The sequence below is a fragment of the Gallus gallus genome, chromosome 3 (assembly GCF_016699485.2).
Source record: "Gallus gallus isolate bGalGal1 chromosome 3, bGalGal1.mat.broiler.GRCg7b, whole genome shotgun sequence".
In the NCBI taxonomy this organism is placed as follows: Eukaryota; Metazoa; Chordata; class Aves; order Galliformes; family Phasianidae; genus Gallus; species Gallus gallus.
In genome coordinates this window covers 93,124,618-93,143,627 of record NC_052534.1, presented here as the reverse complement: position 1 = coordinate 93,143,627, position 19,010 = coordinate 93,124,618, and the positions used below count along the sequence as shown (strand labels likewise).

Below are 19,010 nucleotides of genomic sequence, written 5' to 3'. Positions count from 1 at the left end.
TGGCTCATAGTAAGGATCCCCACGTCCTTCTCAGCAGAGCTACTCCAAGGATTTCTTCTCCTAGTCTGTATACATACATGGGATTAGCCCGATCCAACTGCAAAACGTTGCACTTTGCTTTGTTGAACCTCATTAGGTTCACCTGGGCCCACCTTTTAGGTTTATCACGGTCTCTTTGGATGGCATCCCTTCTTTCTGCTGTATCAACTACACCACTCATCTTTGTGTCATCAGCAAACTTGCTGAGAGTGTGCTTGATCCCATCACCTATGTCACTGAAAAAGACCACTTGTACTTTGTAAACTAATGTATGGCAACTTTGACCTTGATCACTGTGATTGAGTTGAATAATTGGTCTGTGAAATTGGTCTTTTCTTATTTCTGTTTACAGAATATGCTTGGGGATATTGTTGCTTCTCTCATAGTTAACCAAGATTTTTCAGATGACTCACTCAGTATTTTTGTGGTTTTGATGAGTTACACTCCTGAAGAATCCCAATGTATACTTACACACCTATTTTTTAGGCTTTGCTTTTCTCTTTATCTCAACTAGTAAAATTTAACATATTGATGGTTCTTGAAGGTGAATGCAAGTGGAACACAGAGTTAGCCAAAATAGTTTTTTTTTTTTAACAAAGTAAGCTTTACTTTTAATCAGTGCTTGAGGGACCTTAAACATTTTTTCTGTTTAGAACTTAAATACTGTCACTGGCAGAAGATTGTAAGCCTTAATCAAATGAGCTGGTATTGACAGATTATGATGTGATGGTTGTGTGATATTTACTTCTTCACATTTATGTAGGCCAGAAAACACTTTGTGGATTTAGGAATGCTGATGTACCAAAAAGGTGCTTTGAATGTAATTATAGTTAACATTTGCGAAGTTTTGTTTGTTACCAAAGTGACAAAGCTGTCTTTATTCACCAAATCACACCAAATGTCTAGTTTCACTGTTCTCTTTAGGGTTAGAACTCCAGGTGGCAATGCTTCAGGGATGTAACTCCAGTTGACACAGTGATGCCATAGAAGCCTGGCCTTAGGAAGAGACACTGATTCTGCGAATCTCTTGGCAGAAGTTTGCCTCATGATCAGCATACATAACTGTGAGTTAGGTAACTTAGGGCCTTTATTTCTAGCTAGGGCATTGGCTTGCTGGGTGACCTTTAGTGAGACATCTCATGCTGTTTTGCCTCCTTGCTTTACAATAGAGAAAAAATATCAATAGAAATGTGAAATTAGTAAAGCATTCATTAGTAAAGCACTTGCTGATTTGTAGAATAATTCTTATCCTCACCTGGTATTAAAAGGGATTTATTCTTGCCTTTCTATTAAAAAATGGTGATAAAACAAAATAGTATAGCAAGTGATAGTAGAAAATACCTTGATTCTTGCTTAATGCTTATATGCAATGTGTACATGTCTACTAAAAGAATGAGAAACCTTAAGAAGAGATCCAAAGAAAAGGATGCTACTTTACTCTCATGATTGTCAAATGTTTTAAAACTGTGCTATGAAAGGATCCTCTTGTATATCCTACCTTATCACAGAAATATATGCACTGAGGCTAACTGAACCATATTAACAGTCTGTGAGAGTATCAAGTATGAGGGTTCCTTATATCAATTACTCTCTTTGAATATCCAAACAGAAATTTTATTTCAGCAACTATCAGATAAGATACATTTTCTGTTTTTCACTCTATACTGTTATATAGATATTTTATTTGGTACCTTGGTATTTCTACAAAGACTGCATAACTGTTTCTGTTATACTTTCAAATATTGTTAAAAAACCTCATTCTAACAACATCCTATTTGGAGGCCAAAACGTCTTTAAATCTTTTCTCACAGTCAGACATGTTTTGCTTTTTATGTGCAGTCACTTGAGATGTAACCCTACGTTGTTACTCTCCTGACACCCTAGAGTCAGAGGCTGAATCCATCTGAGTCTGGGGATGCTTCTCTCTTTCAGTAAAGTCCTGAAGAATGACTTGCATGCTAAGATGTTTTTCCCCTGCCATCATTTATTCTAGTTAGAATGCTATTTCTTTTCTCTCTACAGTTCTCATCTTGCTTGGTATGTAGTGGAGCTTTTCATCATCAAGAGATGGATGGCAAACGAAGTAAGAAAAATACCTTCCATGGAAAGTATTTACAGAATTAGACAGATGAATATCAGGTACCTTTGATTAGGCACAGAGAGAAAGTAGTAAAGGGGTTAATCGAGAGATTTATTTCTTATATCTTGTCCCTGTTCCCTGGAACAATAAATAAAAAAATTAGTGTAATTCAGATCAAAAAGCTCATTCTTAGTACTCATGGATAAACTGTGCAGTGTAGTGTGAATTAACTGAGGAGAACTTCAGAAGAAACTAGAATCTTGGAAAAATGTTTGTAACTTATTTTTATAAAAGCTGGACATTCACAAATTTTATTCAAAATTTTTGTGGTATATATTCAACTGTTAGGCAAAGCCTAAACTGCCTAGCTGCATCAGTATTTAATTTGAAACTGTAATTATAACACTAGTAAAAGAAGTTTGTAAAGCCAAATAAGAGAATTCAGTAAATAGACTGCCTTTTTGTCTGTGCTTTTCTTGTCTGAGCTTCTTGAAATATATTTATTTTCATGCCTATCACGTTGTTAATGAGTTTTCTTCTATAAACTGACCCTGACTGCTATTCTAAAATATATTTTAAATGAAGTGTGGCTTTGAGACCAGGCAGATTATTAAAACATTGAAGTATATACATTGAATCATACAGAGATCTTCGTTGTTGGTACTTCAAGACTAAATAATTTTTTTGAAAGATGACCATTAATGAACAGACTTAGGGTCCAAGTTGTCCCATACAAAGCTCCCTCTCGATCTTTTTTCTTATTTACCCATCTGCAAAATGGATTTAAAATAACAGCACTTAACCCAATAGCATTTGACACCACCTTTACTTAAATATAGATGAGTGTTCAAGGTGCAAGACAAGAAAACAACACCCATTATGTTCTTTAGGAAATACAAGCCTTAGATGGGAGCAGAAATTAGTTAATTTTGGGTGTGACCAGCAAGTTCAACTCTTAGTGGGAAAAGATTATAGCAAAACAAGTTTGTATATAATTAGAAAAAAGAATGCATTGGGCAAAGCTATTGTGTTCTTAGAAAAATACACACATGTAGCAGCAGAGATTGCTGTAAAAGCATCCATATGGCTGACTGTAATTGGTCAAAAAACCTTTATTATGATTTTATCTTAAGTTCTTGTGTTTTTCACTACTGATCATCACTGTAGTGCAAAAACTGGAAGTTAATACACCAGTCTATATGTAGACAGAAAATTAATGTTATTTGTGTGTACTTCTCTTGAAAATTCTTAAGTGTTTTTAAATGTCTACATGGACACATATATACTTGCATGCTATTTTTTCCCTCCAAGTTTCAGTAAACTGCTCCAGTACTAAGTACTATATAAGTTGCTTGAGATATTGTGACCAGATGGTTCACGGGGCTAGTAATGGATTATAGTGCTTTCTAGCTCCAGATTGCCAGTTCAAATCTGGGTCAGGTTGACACTGTCTGAAAATTATTACTGTTTGGTGGCTTATGTGAAATGAGTTGGAGACCTCAATATAGTTCCTAAAGGCTGGGTTAATATAACACAAATGTCACCAGATGATTGTCGGTTTCAGGGCTCAGGCTGAAGCACATCGAAGTCAGTGGAAAAACTTCCATTGATTTCAGTGGTATTGAATTAGATCTTAATTATGGAGAATGAATCCTCTGTGCTCGTGGAAGTACTTATTTACAGGGGGGTGAAAGATGTCCATGAACTGTTCCTGGGAGACAAGTAGTACTGCCAGCTAGCATGTAAGGTTTTGCACGTGAGATGAGGTGATCCCAGATATGTATACAAACTGGGAGAAGAAATCCTTGAGAGTATCCCTGCTGGGAAGGACTTACAGGTCCTGGTTGATGAAAAACTTATTATGAGCCAGCAGTACGCACTTGTAGCCCAGAAGACCAACAGTATCCTGGGTTCCATCAGAAGAGGGGTGGCCAACAGGGTGAAGGATGGGATTGTCCCCCTCTATTCTGTCCTTATGAGGCCCCCGCCTCATGGTGTGTTTTGCTACTGTTCTGGCTCCATTAGTATAACAAAGAAAGAGAAGTTACTTGATCCTTGGGGATAAGGATAATCATAAGGAAGAAATAATAGATATTAAAGACCCTTGAGTTTAATTGACTGGAAATTTAAACTAGACAAGTTAAAGTGGGAAATGAGGCACGGTATCATCACCATATCTGATTAACCTGTGGAACAAACCAGTAGCAAAAAAGGAGGAATTGCCATTTCTATTTCAAGTTCAGATATGTATCTGGAAAATATGTATTAATCAGGTCTGCCACTGGACTGTGTCCAATGACACTGTTTGCACTGTTATAGCGATGCAATTTTATTGCCAAAGGACCCCCAAAAGGAATAAAACTAAACCACTTGTGCAGCTGACTGCATTTACTTCTGCTTTCTGCTGTCTTTCTAGCTTAGTTCCTTGTCCTGCTGAAGATGCACTGAAGTGCAGTGGTGATCATGTGTTCTTTGTACCACATCAGTTAAATTAATTCAAATTTCAAATCATAAAAACTGTTGCAAACACCTCCTAAGTTGTGGACAGTTTGCATTATATGCCTCAATCTGCTATGTGTTGATATCTGCCCCAAGGTTTTCCTACAGTGTGGCTACTGCATTAGTCTTTCCTCTTCCCCAAAGACTGCCTTATATTTGCTTCTTAGAAGAAACTTGTAAGACTGCAAAAAGCAGGTGGGTGTTCAACCTATGTAGATTTCACCAGCCATTTTGACAAGTCAAGAATTTTTATATCGCAAGATGAATTTTAGATAAACCCAAGGAACCAGATAAAATGTTTTTAGCACAGAAGCATTTTCGGGCTGACTTCTATTATGTATTTTCTAAACCATGATATATAAATTTCTTGCACTCGTTCAGTGCTTTCAAAAGGCTCTTGGTGATATATGTGGGATTTCTGTGCATAGCTAACACGAATGCTGAAGAAAGAATAGAGTCCTTTAGTTTTCTCCTGCCTGTGTAAATCTTCAGATGTTCTGAGCTGTCTTTTGATACTCTTCAGAGGAATAGCTGGAGCCTGGTTGAGAATTTAAGTGTGATAATCCCATGTTGCTAGTAGTATTATAAGTAATATTAAATGTCAGAAGATAACAAAAGACTCCCTGTCTTTTTTTTTTTTTTCCTTCTTTTTCAGCCAAAGAAATAGAGAGTTATTTGAATTATTCAAAGCAGTAGCACATTTCACAAGTTTTGGTAGAAATCTGAGTAACATCAATGCTTTTTTTTTTTTTTTTTTTTTTTAAATTAAAAGTCAGAGTTAGCTGATCTGTACTTTTTTTATACATACACCTGGGCAATCAAAAGAAGTAAGTGCTAACCAATATTGTAATATGTCCCTGACAGAAAATATTATAGGTCACAAGATCCAAAGCTACTAATGACCCACTGCGTTGCATTTATCATTAGGAAAGCTCACAGGAAAGCAGTGTTTCTCACCAAGACTGCACAGAGACCCAATAGTAGCTGTCACTCTTCAAGAAGTCAATTTGTATTGTAATTAGGGAAAATACAAATGAAAAATATGCTTTTGGACTGCCAAATAATGGCCTATTATAGCTAGCTTTATAAACTGTTCTTCTCTACCCTGCAAAATTCTGTGATGTGACAAAATATTTATGAGTAGGGCTTTTATCTACTTTTTTTAATGAATGCAGTCTTATTTACACTAACAGTGAGTGAGAAGTTTAGAATGAGAGCAGTCAAATAGATGTCAGCAAGGAGGCTAAACAATGATAGCTGGAGTTACAACTGGTTTGAGCTTTGCACTTCTGGAAGACATTCAGACTACCAAATTAAAAATCTACTAATTGTAGTCAGAGGACAGACAAGAAATTGGGTAAAAGGTGTAACTGATTTAAAAAAAAAAAAAAAAAAAAAAAAAAAAGATTAGACATTCTTTGTGTTCTGTCTAGTGTACTGAGTTCCCAGTTCAGTGTCAAGTGCTAAAAGCCAAACGAGAACTAAGCATCGCTCTCCCATTGAAAAGTTTATTGACCAGGAAATGATTTCAAGATGACCAAAAATGTTTCTGAATTCTGTTGGATTTGATAGAACATTTTGGTTAAACTAAACCACAAAAATGGAAAACTTAAGCAAAATCTGTTTCATTTCAATCTCTTCAAAAAGAGACATCTTAGTATTGCCAAATGACAATTTTGAAAATTGTCCTTAGAAACATAGTATTAGAAAGGCCTGCGTAAAACCTTGCACAAAGCAAAATGTTTTGGCTGGCACACACTGATTCTTCCTCCTTCCTCCTTCCAGCAAACTGGCAATGTTTATTTCAAGCAGACCTGACTTTATTTTTTGCAACTTTTCAGTTTTGGGTAGTGTTAAATCAGCTTAGATATATGTAGCACTGCACTAAGATATCTCATAAACATTTCCTTCTCTCACAGTTTCACATGGTTTTCCAGTTTCAATGCTGACCTTTTTTCAGCTTGCAGTAACAGGCTCAATATTTTAGTTCAGGGCAATAGAGGCTTGTGTGACATGATTCTAGATTTAATCCCACCAACCAAGGAGAATCCAGGTGTGAATACCACATTTGTCTACGGCTGACTTGGAGGAAAGCTTCAAGTATCTAGAGAACAAATGCTATTATTAAGAGCCTAATACAAATCCTGTAGAAGTGTTCTTGTGTACTTTTCTCCACTCACATCCCACTTTTTTTTTTTTTTTAATTTATCTCCAATATTTTCAAGGTGTTTATTTCCTATTTTTAACTACTATGTCTTGTCACCTTGAGTGATTGCAGAGACTCATTTTTCCATTTCAGACAAGAGCCTGTTGTAAACAAATTTTGTATGTCCTTTTAGGGTTAATGAAGTGTAACAAGCACTGTTGGCTTTGCTTGCTGAGCATGCAGGTGTCAGGACTGTGGAAAGGCTGGAACATGAGCTGGACAGGCTGAAGAGATGGATGGAGAGCAGCCTTCTTAGTTTGAACAAGAGCAAGTGTACAGTCCTACCCCTGGGGAAGAATAACTGCATGCATCAGTACAGTTGGGGTATGACTTACTGAAGAAGAGCTCTGCAGAGATGGGCTTAGGAATTCTGGTGAACAACAGGTTGGCCATGAGCCAGCAGTGTGGCCTTGTGGCCAAGAAGGCCAGTGGTATTCTGGGATGCATTACAAAGAACATAGCCAGTAGAGTGAGGAAAATTACCCTCTACTCTGCACTAGTGAGGCTGCATCTGGAGCATCCTGTCTGATTCTGGGCTCCTCAAGAAAGACAGGGAACTTCTAGACAGAGTCCAGCAGAGGGCCACAAAGGGGCCTAAAGCGTCTCCTGTAGAAGAAAAGGCTGAGAAACTCAGGCACTGTTCAGTCTGGAGAACACTGAGAGGGGATCTTATCATTGTTTATAAATATCTAAAGCATGGTATTAACGTGGATGGGTCCAGGCACTGTTCAGTGGTGCCCAGCAACAGAACAAGGGACAAAGGGCACCAAATAGAACATAGGAAGTTCCATACAAACATGAGGATAAACTTTACTGTGAAGGTGACAAAGGTTACAGAGCACGGGAACAGGCTGCCCAGAGAGGCAGTAGGATGTCCGTCTCTGGGGATATTCAAAACCCACCTGGACACTTTCCTGTGTAACTTACTCTAGGGAACTTGCTTTAGCAGGAGGGTTTGGATTTGATGATGTCTGGAGGGATAGACTCTCCAGAGGTCCTTTCCAACCCCTTCAATTCTGTAATTCTGTGACTTTGACACTGAGAGTGACAGGGGGTGACTGCTGAAGTATTCATATTTGAGGCTGATGTCAATAACTAATCAGAGCTGCATAGGGACTGGAAGGAAAAAAACAGAATCAAAGTAATTCATTGGTGTAACAGCAACATAAATTGCCTGAGAATGTTACAGCCTTCTCTACTTGAACCAGAGGAAACTATTACCTTGTATTTGATTGTATTTCTTTATTATTTTGGGAGGACTTAGAAAGTCCTTAAGAATGCTAACAATATTGTTTGGATGCGAATGAGAAAGGATAGGGATTTGAAATTCTCTAGTTGTATTCTAGATGTCACTTGATCCACTCTTAGCTTCTTCCCTTTAAGCCTGTTGTCTAAATTCATGGGATTCCTTCCTTTGTCCTTTCTACACCTAATGGATGGCATGGTTATAACAAACTTTGCTGCAATGTAGAGATGCTGAGAGAGCTTTTTGGCCAGGTGATATTTTTCAAGGAAACTTTGTGCTGCCATTGACAGTTTTCTGTGTATGAAAATTCTTCTTTTAAGGAGCTAGCTTAGGTGTCTTCGAACTGTGTTGAAGACTGTGAAGCAGAACTGTGATTCAGGAATCAAGGTTCAGTACTCCTACCTACTGCTTGCCATTACTGAATTTTAATGTAAAAAAAAAATAATAATAATAAAAAAATCACCTCTTTTGATTATGGACAAAAATGCAAGTAAGATATTTATTAAGAATGTAGACTACAGATAGTAACCATAAAGAGATGGCTAATGCAATATTCTCCCACTCTGTTAGTGCTGCAGATTTCATAAAAGAAGCCTGGTCAGCCCTGCAGTGTCCTTTGTTTACTAAGAAAATATTTATTCTTTAAGCCATCAAGTTCTGGCTGCCCCCAGAGTTCACTGTTTTGTGGGGAAGGGATTACTTTAACACTTCTATAAAGAAATGTTTACTCACATGGACTATTTAGTTTTGCCTGTTTTTCAAGGACCATTGTCTCTTTCTCACCACTTGATGTTTCTCTGTCTCTTAAGCTGTTCACTTCCCTGCCCACCATAAGCCATCCTTTCCCAGCCAATGGGATCGTGTGTCATTTTCACATTCAGTAACCCAACTGCTAGAGTTAGACCATACCCTCATGACTCATTTAAAATCTGTTACCAATTTTTTCTTGCTATGATATATAAATTATTAACAGACCTTAAGCCTCTGTTACACCAGCTATTTAAAGTCATGAAGATTTTTCTTTAAACAGTAGAAGCAAAGACATTACATCAATTATTTTTACTCTGTAACATAAGTGGATTAGATTTATCACTGTTGGTTCAGGTCCCACAGTTAAGTAGGTTTATTTATTGTTAGCTTGGGTTAACAAAGAGAAGAAAGTGTCCAAAATCCTTCCACATACATCTGTTAGATTTGAACATGGGAGCCCTTTCTCGCCTGCCCGCTTCACCACTCTTATATTGGAGAGTCAGAATAACGCTGGTGGGAGGGTACAATCAGTCCGGACAGAGGAAATCGTGTCAGATTAGTGAACAACCGAATGTGCAATTTTGTCCTAACACAAACATAAATATTGTTGTAAATGCTATAGAGACATTTGCCAAAGCCTTTTTCATGGTGATATGCAAATATTCTTGTCCTGTTTGACCTAAGAATTAACAAATGTTTTAGGCTCTTCATCAGTGTAAGTGAATTGTATTGTTTCTATTTTTAGGATGAGACATTGGGCTTGTGCACCTGCTACCAGAGAAGAAAGGTAAGGAGGACAGAACAGAATGGGAATGCTGGATGTAAATGCCACAGAAAAAGAGTTGCTGTCCCTGGTGCTGACGAAGAGGTTGGGTGTAATAATTGCTGTTATGTCTTTTCTTCCTCCTCTTCCTTGTAGCAATTAGTTTGTGCCCTGATCCCTCCTCAGGAGCACCAGTGCAATCTTCCTGGACACCCAGGGGTATTTCCCACCTTGTGGAGGGAGGAGAGCCTGAGAATTTTCTGCTGCCTCAATGGCTCCCTATGCACTGACCCAGCTCTGCTAAATGCTGAATTATTTGCCTAGCTGCCAGGGAATTGGGTAGTCGCCCATGGGTTAGACAGACTGGGAGATGGCATATTGAAAGTCAGAGACTATGTTTCTATGTCTGTGCTGTGGTGTGCTCTCTTGATGAGATCCCACAAGGCAACACAGGTCTCGGGAACTTGCAGCTGCATGCATCCTAAAGGAGCTGTATGTCTGTAGTTCAGATGTTTCTTAATAAAACTTTTTATTTATTTATTTATTTTATCAAAGAAACAGGTTTTTCTCTGGAAGCCAGATCGAAGCCTGCTTGAGTAGTGCATTGATATTATATTTAACTAGTTAGCCTTAGCAATCTCATAGGATGCGTATTTAATTTCCTGTCCTGATGTTCTGGCATGTTCTTAAGCAGCAGATATTCTCTACCACAGAGGATGCACTGGTGCTTCTACAATGGATTTGCAAAGTACCTTGAGATTCTTCATGTTCTTGATAGTCTCTTTCCTCAAGGGAAGGTTGCTTGGCTCTGAGGCTGGCAGATTCATTAAAAATCCTGGGAACTTCTAAGTAACAATTTTCTAGTAATGAATGCTGGTTTTCATAATTTTTTATTATGAATTCTTGTCTTATGACAGGTCAATTCTTTCACAACAGAGTTCTTCATCATTGGCTTGATGTCTAAGTATTGGTAGTCTGCTATTTAAAAACAACCAATGTCTAAGACACATACAGAACTGTTTTAAAAGTCACATGGTCATTTTTCTACAATCAAGTAAATCTCTCATAATTTTGGCTGGCAAAAGAACTATAGTTCAGGACTCATTAGTAAGGAATATATATATATTTTTGTACAGTAGTGTTTTGTTCTTTAGTTTTTGTAATTGTAAAAGAAAAAAAACAACGAAAAAAGAATCAGCTGAAGTTATCAAGACAATATCAGTTAAAAAGTAATTCACTTTCAACTATGCATTAAAGTTTTTGGGTCAAAAGGAGCATAATGCTATGGCAAAGTACTGAAAAGCATTGTATATGCTCAGCTGATTATATTTGAAATTAGAGCTGAATGTTTTAAACCTGGGAGAAAAACTTGACATTTTACAACTATTTTCTATGCACAGCATTTTGTTCCTTCTATATGAAGTGCTTTCGTCTTAAGCTCACCAAACTCTTTACAACCAGCTAGGGTACACAGCAGTTTTTCTGGATAAGGTTGCATGGAGACACTGAGGCACATCCAAATTAAAACCTAGATTACCAGAAAGTCTCTGGCACACCTGAGAACAGAGTCCTAGACTACTGGTTCCCCATAGTCAACGTGAAATACTGGACTTCAGTCAGCTTTGCCTGCTTCAGTATGCATTCCACATTTTCAGAATGGCATGACAGCTCTGATGTGAAAGCTTAAATCTTCCAAGCAAATATTTATGTAGGAAAGATTAGCAATTCAACCATGATGCTGAGAGGAACAGAAGCTTGGTTTTCTACTTCCTCAGAAAAAGACCAAGGACTAAACTCTTACCAGATTAAATAAAGCTCTACTTTCTTCTTCTGATTTATGCTGCTGTCTGGGAAGAATTCATAGAGGGAAGTGGCCTGTTTTCTGAATTATGAGCTTTGAGGTTTATGCACTACTCCTATTCCACCCTCCTCTCATCTAAATGGAGACTTGATTTTCATGATGTCTTTCATCTTCCTGAACAAATAATAGTCTCTTCTGTTGTTGTCTTTAGTTTTCCCACCTGGTTTATTTCTGTCTTAAGTGACTGAGGAAACTAGATACGCCATCTCTGATTCAGTAGGGGACTGTTTTATATTGTGTTCACCCATTTCCCTTGGTTGTTTAGTAAGCATAGACTTCATTTGCCCTATCTTCATTTCTGGCTATCTTTGTTGAAGACTATTTTTTCTTTCATATACTCTAACACATGCTTGTTATCCTTCACAGGACAATATTGTTTTTAATCTGAAAGAGCTCATACTCTCTGTATCTGTGGTAATTGCAGAGTTTTTGCAATGCCTGGAGACATGTTCAATGCAAATTTTGTAGCTGGCATATTCCTTTGCTGTGCTGCTTTTTAAATTCCTGTTTTCTCCTGGGACACAGAGGCCTGGTTCTGCTATCACCTCATTTTTGCACTCTTCTTTCCATGACTTTGAAGCAGAAATTCTCATTTATTCTGCTGGGAGAGCCATTGCTACAATGGAGACAGCAAAGGTTGCTCTTTCAGCCTCAAACTCAACATAGAACCATGAGAAGAGATTTGGTCTATGTTTGTGTTAAACAAATACTTTGTTTGAAGATGCAAATAATGAAACATGGTATTGAAGTGCAGACAGGATTTCAGAGGTGGATGTTTGCAAGTGCTAGAGACTAACCAGCCTAGACTGCAGGTTTGCTCCCACAGTGTTTCATCCATGGTATACCATGTGCTCAGTAGTCAGTGCACTCAAAGGGTCAGCATTAGCCTTTGTGGGATTACTGATCCTGCTTTGGGGAAATAACTTCCAAAATCCCAAATTAAATGTATTGGAAAACTAATGGGATATTTGCACCATTTGCGATACTCACCTGCCTCTTCTCTACTCTCTGCACATTGCTGGGATTTAGAAAGCAAGTTCTGCAGGTGATGGACTATCCATAACAATATCCAGGAATGGGGAGTCTTCTTCTTATCTGTTCTTATAACATCAAGCAAACAATAGCAGTTCTTCTGTCATTCCTTGGCCATGGAACATTCCAAAGCTATTTGAGATAAATGCTGTTCTGAGATGGAATGTTGTAATAGTCTCCTTTTTTTTTTTTTTTTTTTTTTTTCCCCTTTTCTTTTAAAATAACTTACCATTTTAAAAATTATTATTAAACATTTTGATTCCCCTGTTAGTTTTTTGGAATCGTCAATAGGGTAAAATTCAGACTTACTATAGATTCTTCCACCTTTCAGGGTCCCCAACGTTCTACAAACAATATATAGGATTAGCTAACTGTGTACAGTTGCAGTCATCTCCAGACTGAAATACAGCAATGATTTAGAATTGATGTATAAATTTTTAGAGGGAACATTATGAACAATGTCACTTGCAGTAGAACTGCAAGAGGGACTTTGGTCTGCAGGATGTAAATTTCCAGTTAGAATCTGATGAGGATAACTGAGCAAGTAGTGTTGTAAAGCAGCAATATGGGATTGTCAGTGTTCTGATCTCATTGCCTCTTGTCCAGCAGCAGTGTCCTCCAGCATCATGCTGTTGTGTCTGCTCTGACTCAGAAAGGAGAGTGTCACCTACTAAGCCACCAATATCCTCTGTCATCTTGGGTTTCACTGGAAATTTTTAATGCATGCAGAGAGACTAGAATGAACTCCAGCTGTTTTGTGAATCAGCCTAATGCAAGACTTACTGGGCAGTATCAGGACTGAGTTGCATCTGCAAAGCTGCCTAATTCAAACAACCCTCTGCAGCCTGAGCCAGTCTCCTCCCACCATCCAGTTACCTTTTCTCTTAAGGATCTCTTTTGTCTGACCGGAGCTGCTTGCATTAATTTAGGCAATGTGAAACATGTCGCCGCTCAACAATTCACTGAAGGCTGTGATCTGCTATCATTATTTCATTTCAGTGCCTCATCAGTTCCTGATGTGCTGGTTGATACATTAGTAATGTTTTTTTCATGCATTTATCACTCCCAGGTGTCACGCAAATGCTACGGGGACTGCAGCTGGTTTGCAAACCAGGCAGCAGGGCTGAGGCTAAATCTCTCAAGCAGAGATGAGTGCAAGGTAGGATTTAATCTTAGCCACAGGTTGCAGACATAAGTATTAGGTTAGATAGCAGAAAGGTCAGTGCATTTGAGATCATGGCTCTAGCCAAATGGCAAGGCAAGAAATATGTGTGGTGAAGGATCCCAGGGAACTCAGGGACTCACACACATTGGCTGTTTAAACCTGAGGCCACTATTGATTCTTAAAGTACATTCCCTTGTATTATAGCTTTGCACAGGAAATGTTATTTTTTAAAATACTAAATTCTAGTCTTTTGGCCTAAAATCTCTCTCACTGCCAATGAATGCTATATTCAGCAGATAATTACGCTAATTTATTTTAAATAAATTTCAAATTAAAATGATATACTGTGGAGAGACCTGATTGAAAAATCTTGGTGTTCTGTTCCTCATTTGAGAACTGGTTTGCAATTAGTCAAGCTGTCAGATACCCAGGGAATGTTTTTATTTATTTATTTTTACTGAAGGGAATGGTGGGAAGAAGAGCTCTCTGCACAGCCATGCAGGAAAGCTTCTGGTAATCCTTTTTGCACAGAAGAGACTTCAGAATACAGGGATCACAGTTCGCCACAAGATAGCTCTTATGTTTTGCTTTAGTATGTTATTTGCCAGAGTTACTAGTGTTAATCACAGGTTATTTAAAAAGTGCAGCTCCTGAAAAAAGAAATTAGATGCCTGCAAGTAGATGTAGGATGTAAATTTTAAGTACTTGTTCACCTCCTTCCCTTCCCAGTCCCTTTATACACAATGGGTGGGGAGATCAAGAGCTTTTGGGTGGGATGCAGAACATGTGATACGCTGCTGTCTGCATGCTTAGTAGTTGCTTGCAGCTATCGAGGAAGGAGCATCAAGTCTGTGTGTAAGCCCCAGCAGAAATCTCTGCCTTCATCTCCTCAGGGCTCTCAGCTCCAGCTGACAAAGAGACAGGGTTTTGTGATGTACCATGGCCTGAGGAGCACAGCAAGGTTCTATACCGTGCTCTTTGCTAGTAGACTCTTGGTCACAACACTTATACAGGAACTTAGAAATTGAGACTTCACCCTCCCTCCCCCCCCCCCAGGAGAGGGCTCCAATTGCCCAGAGGGTTTTATTTTCCTGAGGAAGAATCTCTCCCTGCTCATCAGGCCTGCGCCAGGTAGAGCAACCAAGAGCTCACACTGCAATGGTGACCAAAACTTTTCCATGTAGGCAAGAAATTCACATAGGAAGCAGAAGGGGTCACATTGCCTTTTGTTCTTTACTGATACTGTATAGTCAACAAATATACAGAACACTATGGTCAGATTGGTACCCATGGATCATAAAACTAGAAGGATTATCACATTGGAAAGGGATACTCAGAAACAAATGGAAAATGTTCACCCATATTGTAGGCCCACAGGAAAAACTCCAAGAGGAGCAATCTCCAGAAAGAAATCCTTCCTCAGTGGCACTCGGCCCTTCAATGGGGTTTAGGAGAGGTGCAGCCAGGCTCCACCCCTTCCAGTCACACAGCTGAATTGCCTTCACCTGTGCTCCCACAGCTGACTCAGTGCTCGCCACAGCTGATCAATCAGAGGTTCAGGCCCTGATTCAACAGTTCCCATACAGATACATTACTTTTAATGTGACATTTTTTGTGTGAAATTTTCTTTCATTGTATCCAGTTCTGAGGCCCCCAACACAAGGACATGGAGTGTTGGAGTGGGTCCAGAGGAGGACTACAAAGATGATCAGAGGGCTAGAGCACCTAGGGGGACAGGCTGAAAGAGCTGGGGCTCTTCAGCCTGGAAAAGTGAAAGTTCCAGGGGGACCTTATAGTGGCCTTCCAGTACCTGAAGGGGACCTACAGGAAAGCTGGGGAGGGCCTTTTTATAAGGGCATGTAGTGACAGGACAAGATAAAATGGCTTTCAACTGGAAGAGGGTAGATTTAGACTAGATGTTAGGAAGCAGTTCTTTACTGTGAGTGTGGTGAGACCCTGAAACAAGTTGCCCAGTGAGGTTGTGGATGTCCCCTCCCTGGAAGCATTCAAGGCCAGGCTGGATGGGGCTGTGAGCAACCCGATTTGGAGGGAGGTGTCCCTGCCTATAGCAGGTGGTTGAAACCAGATTGTCTTAAAGGTCCCTTCCAACCCAAACCATTCTATGACTCTGAAAATACAGATGCAGTTCGGGGGAGAAAATGGCATTCACTTCCTCCCACCCTAACTGCAGAGTTACTGATTTGTTTGAATTGTTTCTTCTTTTTTTTCTTTCCTTTGGTCCCTGTCACATTGTTATCTTCACATTTGGCCTTGGTGATGAGTTACTTTATAGAAACCTTTTGCATAGCAATCTTTATTAAAATTTAACAGAAATTTTCAGAAGAGTGAAAACCAATGGGATTGTTTTAGGTTATGGTCAAAAAGAAAAATATGAAAATTGTTTCTGCTGGTTTAAATGTAACTGTCTTATGCTATCTCCTGCTGTCCTTAAGGTTACCAAAGAGAGTGGATACTTTGCTGTGCTTCTCAATCCATTTCAAACTGAGAGGGTTAACTCGGAGCACTGATGCAAACTGTTGACTTGTAGATGCCTCCTTGGGTCAGGGCTTTCTCCTAGAGCTTTGGGTCCTGCACCCATTTATGATAAAGGATATTGCTTGGCACAGGAAGCTTCTGTTCAGGAAATGAGATGAAAACTTCCACACATATGAGTGAAAGGAAGATAGGAAGAAGACGGACTGACAGACAGCAGAACTTGTAGGTAGAACAATCTAGACAGCAGCAAAAAAAGAAACACACGGACATTCATTGTTCCAATGTCATTAATGAGAAAATGCTGAGATAGCAATTGCAGTTATTTTAAATTCATTACAATGTGGCCAAGTATTATCTCAGATCGTACAAGCTATTTAAACTAGTGCTAGAAATTATTTTTCCTACTGCATACCAACACAAGCTATAGATGTATTCCCTGACAAAATCACCCCTCTGAAGGCAAGATATCCTTCTGAATTGCAGAATGAGCTCCTTAAAGCAAATGGGCCATTAGTGATTGAATTCAATCATCCAGACGATAGCTCTAGCTGGGATCAGGGCCGAGCGCAGAATGACAGATTTCACTCTGTGTCATAAGCAGTCATCAAGAGCTCTCCAGGGGCAGAGAAAAAAGAAGATACTTGCTGGGAAAGCCTGAGGGATGGCTGCATTTTGCATAGGTGCATGCTAGGCAGCCTGTAAGCTAGCAGTTGTAATGCTGCAGCAAGCATGCTGGCTTTCCTGCACACTGCAGCAGCCATGTGGGAATGATACAAAAGCTGGCAGTCAGGAGGACAGGAAGAAACAGCTTCCAAATTAGTGTGATTTTGCTGATTTTGTGGTTTTCTGAGTCCACTTGGAGTCAGTCACCTCTGTAGGGGAAGAGACTGACCGCTGGTGTCACAGTGACCCGAGCTTTTCTTTAATGTCCTTGGTACTTGGTCGATGTGTGCCTACAGCATTGCCTAGAGCAGACTAACCCAGCAGCTGCTGTTATCTCTCTCTAGGAGGGGATGGCTGTCCTCTTATTTCTATCTGTTTTTTTTTTTTTTTTTCTTTTTTTGTCTGCATAGTCTGGATTAATTGACACAGGCGAAAAAAATCCTTTGGCAATATGTATTTTTTCATTTAATTTTAAGCTAGATCACTCAGCTTGCTTACCAGGCAGGACTAGAGGGACAGGAGGCACTGCGAGAGCAGTGGGAACCAGCAGGATGTGCTGGGAAACAAAGCAACTCCAGACAGTGCCCTCCTACCTTGGGGTTATTCCATCATCCCCGGATCAGCAACAGCAAGGTTATTTCATCCACCTAGAGACATGGATTTATGTGTTTTGGGGCATGTGCTGCAGGAGGGGATAAGTTTGAGATTACTCTGTGACTGTTTCTGTGATAACCTGCTGCAGAATCAGAGAGGCGACTGATTTAAAAACATGATAATTTGAGAGATCTGCTGGACACCTGCAAAAATTCACATGGCTATCTGTGTCAGAAGACAGGCAGCTAACATTACAAGGAGAGCATTAAATTAAAAATTGCTAGGAACCAAACCCACCTGCTACCTACACAGCAGACACACAGACACATGCAGGCACTTGTTCTGCCTAAAGGGTAAACATAAGGCTCTCGTCTCTCAAAGGTGCGAATCTTAAAAGCAGTAACCAAGTGGAGGAGGTGCTGGGAAGCCAACGTATAGCTAGCGCTGGCGGCATCCAAAATTCACGGTTTATAGCTGTGATGCTAACATTGACATAGGTGGGCTATAAACAAATTCCAAGCCTACCTTATTGTGTTGGTAACAGCTTCATGTTATCTGTTTTCTTCAGTTTGAACACACAAGCCAGCTGGCCTGCCTAGTCCACTGCCGTGTCTTTTCTAATATGACAGGGAGATGGTTCAATTAATTAAAAATATGATTTGCTTTAAAACATACCATTTTATCTCTGTTGCTTGACAGAGTCCAATTAAATAGCCATTGGCATTCAGGCACTACATGGGTGCATAGGAAGCTCATGTGGGAAAAAGGACAATCTGATTTTAAAAAGCTATTGTTTCACCACAAAGACCTTCAAGTTTTCTCTGCAGGGAACAAATGGCTCTATTTGAACAATAACTGTCCCACAGATGTTGCTTTCCATTGGCCTCCATAGGCAGCCTCCCTTCCTAGGCATGATTGCAGGATGACAATCTGCAAGAAAGGCTGGCTTGGGCTTCCACATCTTTGATTGGAAGGAACTTAAAGGATTGAACTGGATCAATAGAGTCAGATTTAATTAGGATGCAACAGTGAGTGACAAAAGCTGTCAAAATCTGTCTCAGGCAGAATAAGAAAGGATCAAGAACCAGTCTCAAAGGTAAGTCTATAGAAAACTGGCGTTTTCAGAGAAGTGGGAACATCACCAATAAGGTTTCTGAAAAGCCAAACAACAGGAAAGCAGGGAGAACACAAACTGGGATTTGGAAACAGGAATGACAATAAGCATTGACAATAAGATCTCCAAGTTGTTCTTTAGATGCTGAGTGAATTACCAGTACAATCAGTTGCACCTCAGTCTGGATCATTTTCTTGGTGTAGAGTGACTGCCTTCGGGTTATATTCATCTAAGGAGACAGGAAGATTAGATAGTGCCAAAACATGAACTGAATTTTGATAAGCATTTGCTTTTAAAAGGTTATAGAGAATTTGATTGCAATCAGCAACTCAGGGTATGGTAGTCATTTTCAGACACCTTCCATATGCTTTGATATTTGTCTGTAGGTACATGCACAGTAGAATTTCAGTAACTTAGATGTTCGTACACAACTTTTCAGAGCCTGATTTCAGTCCATCTCCTTGATTAAAGCCCACATATTTCACTATCCATTAAGCTGCTA

The 19,010-nt window shown here is 39.3% G+C and overlaps 1 long non-coding RNA gene across 2 annotated transcripts in view; it reads left to right on the top strand.

Moving 5' to 3' along the window:
- Nucleotides 1-19,010, top strand: part of LOC107053144 — a 188,994-nt gene that overhangs the window by 108,434 nt on the left and 61,550 nt on the right. For both annotated transcript variants that reach the window (XR_006938739.1, XR_005858530.2), the window contains 4 exons: nt 964-1,103; nt 2,062-2,122; nt 9,566-9,695; nt 13,546-13,635. This is a non-coding gene — a long non-coding RNA (uncharacterized LOC107053144). The remainder of the gene's footprint in view (nt 1-963; nt 1,104-2,061; nt 2,123-9,565; nt 9,696-13,545; nt 13,636-19,010) is intronic.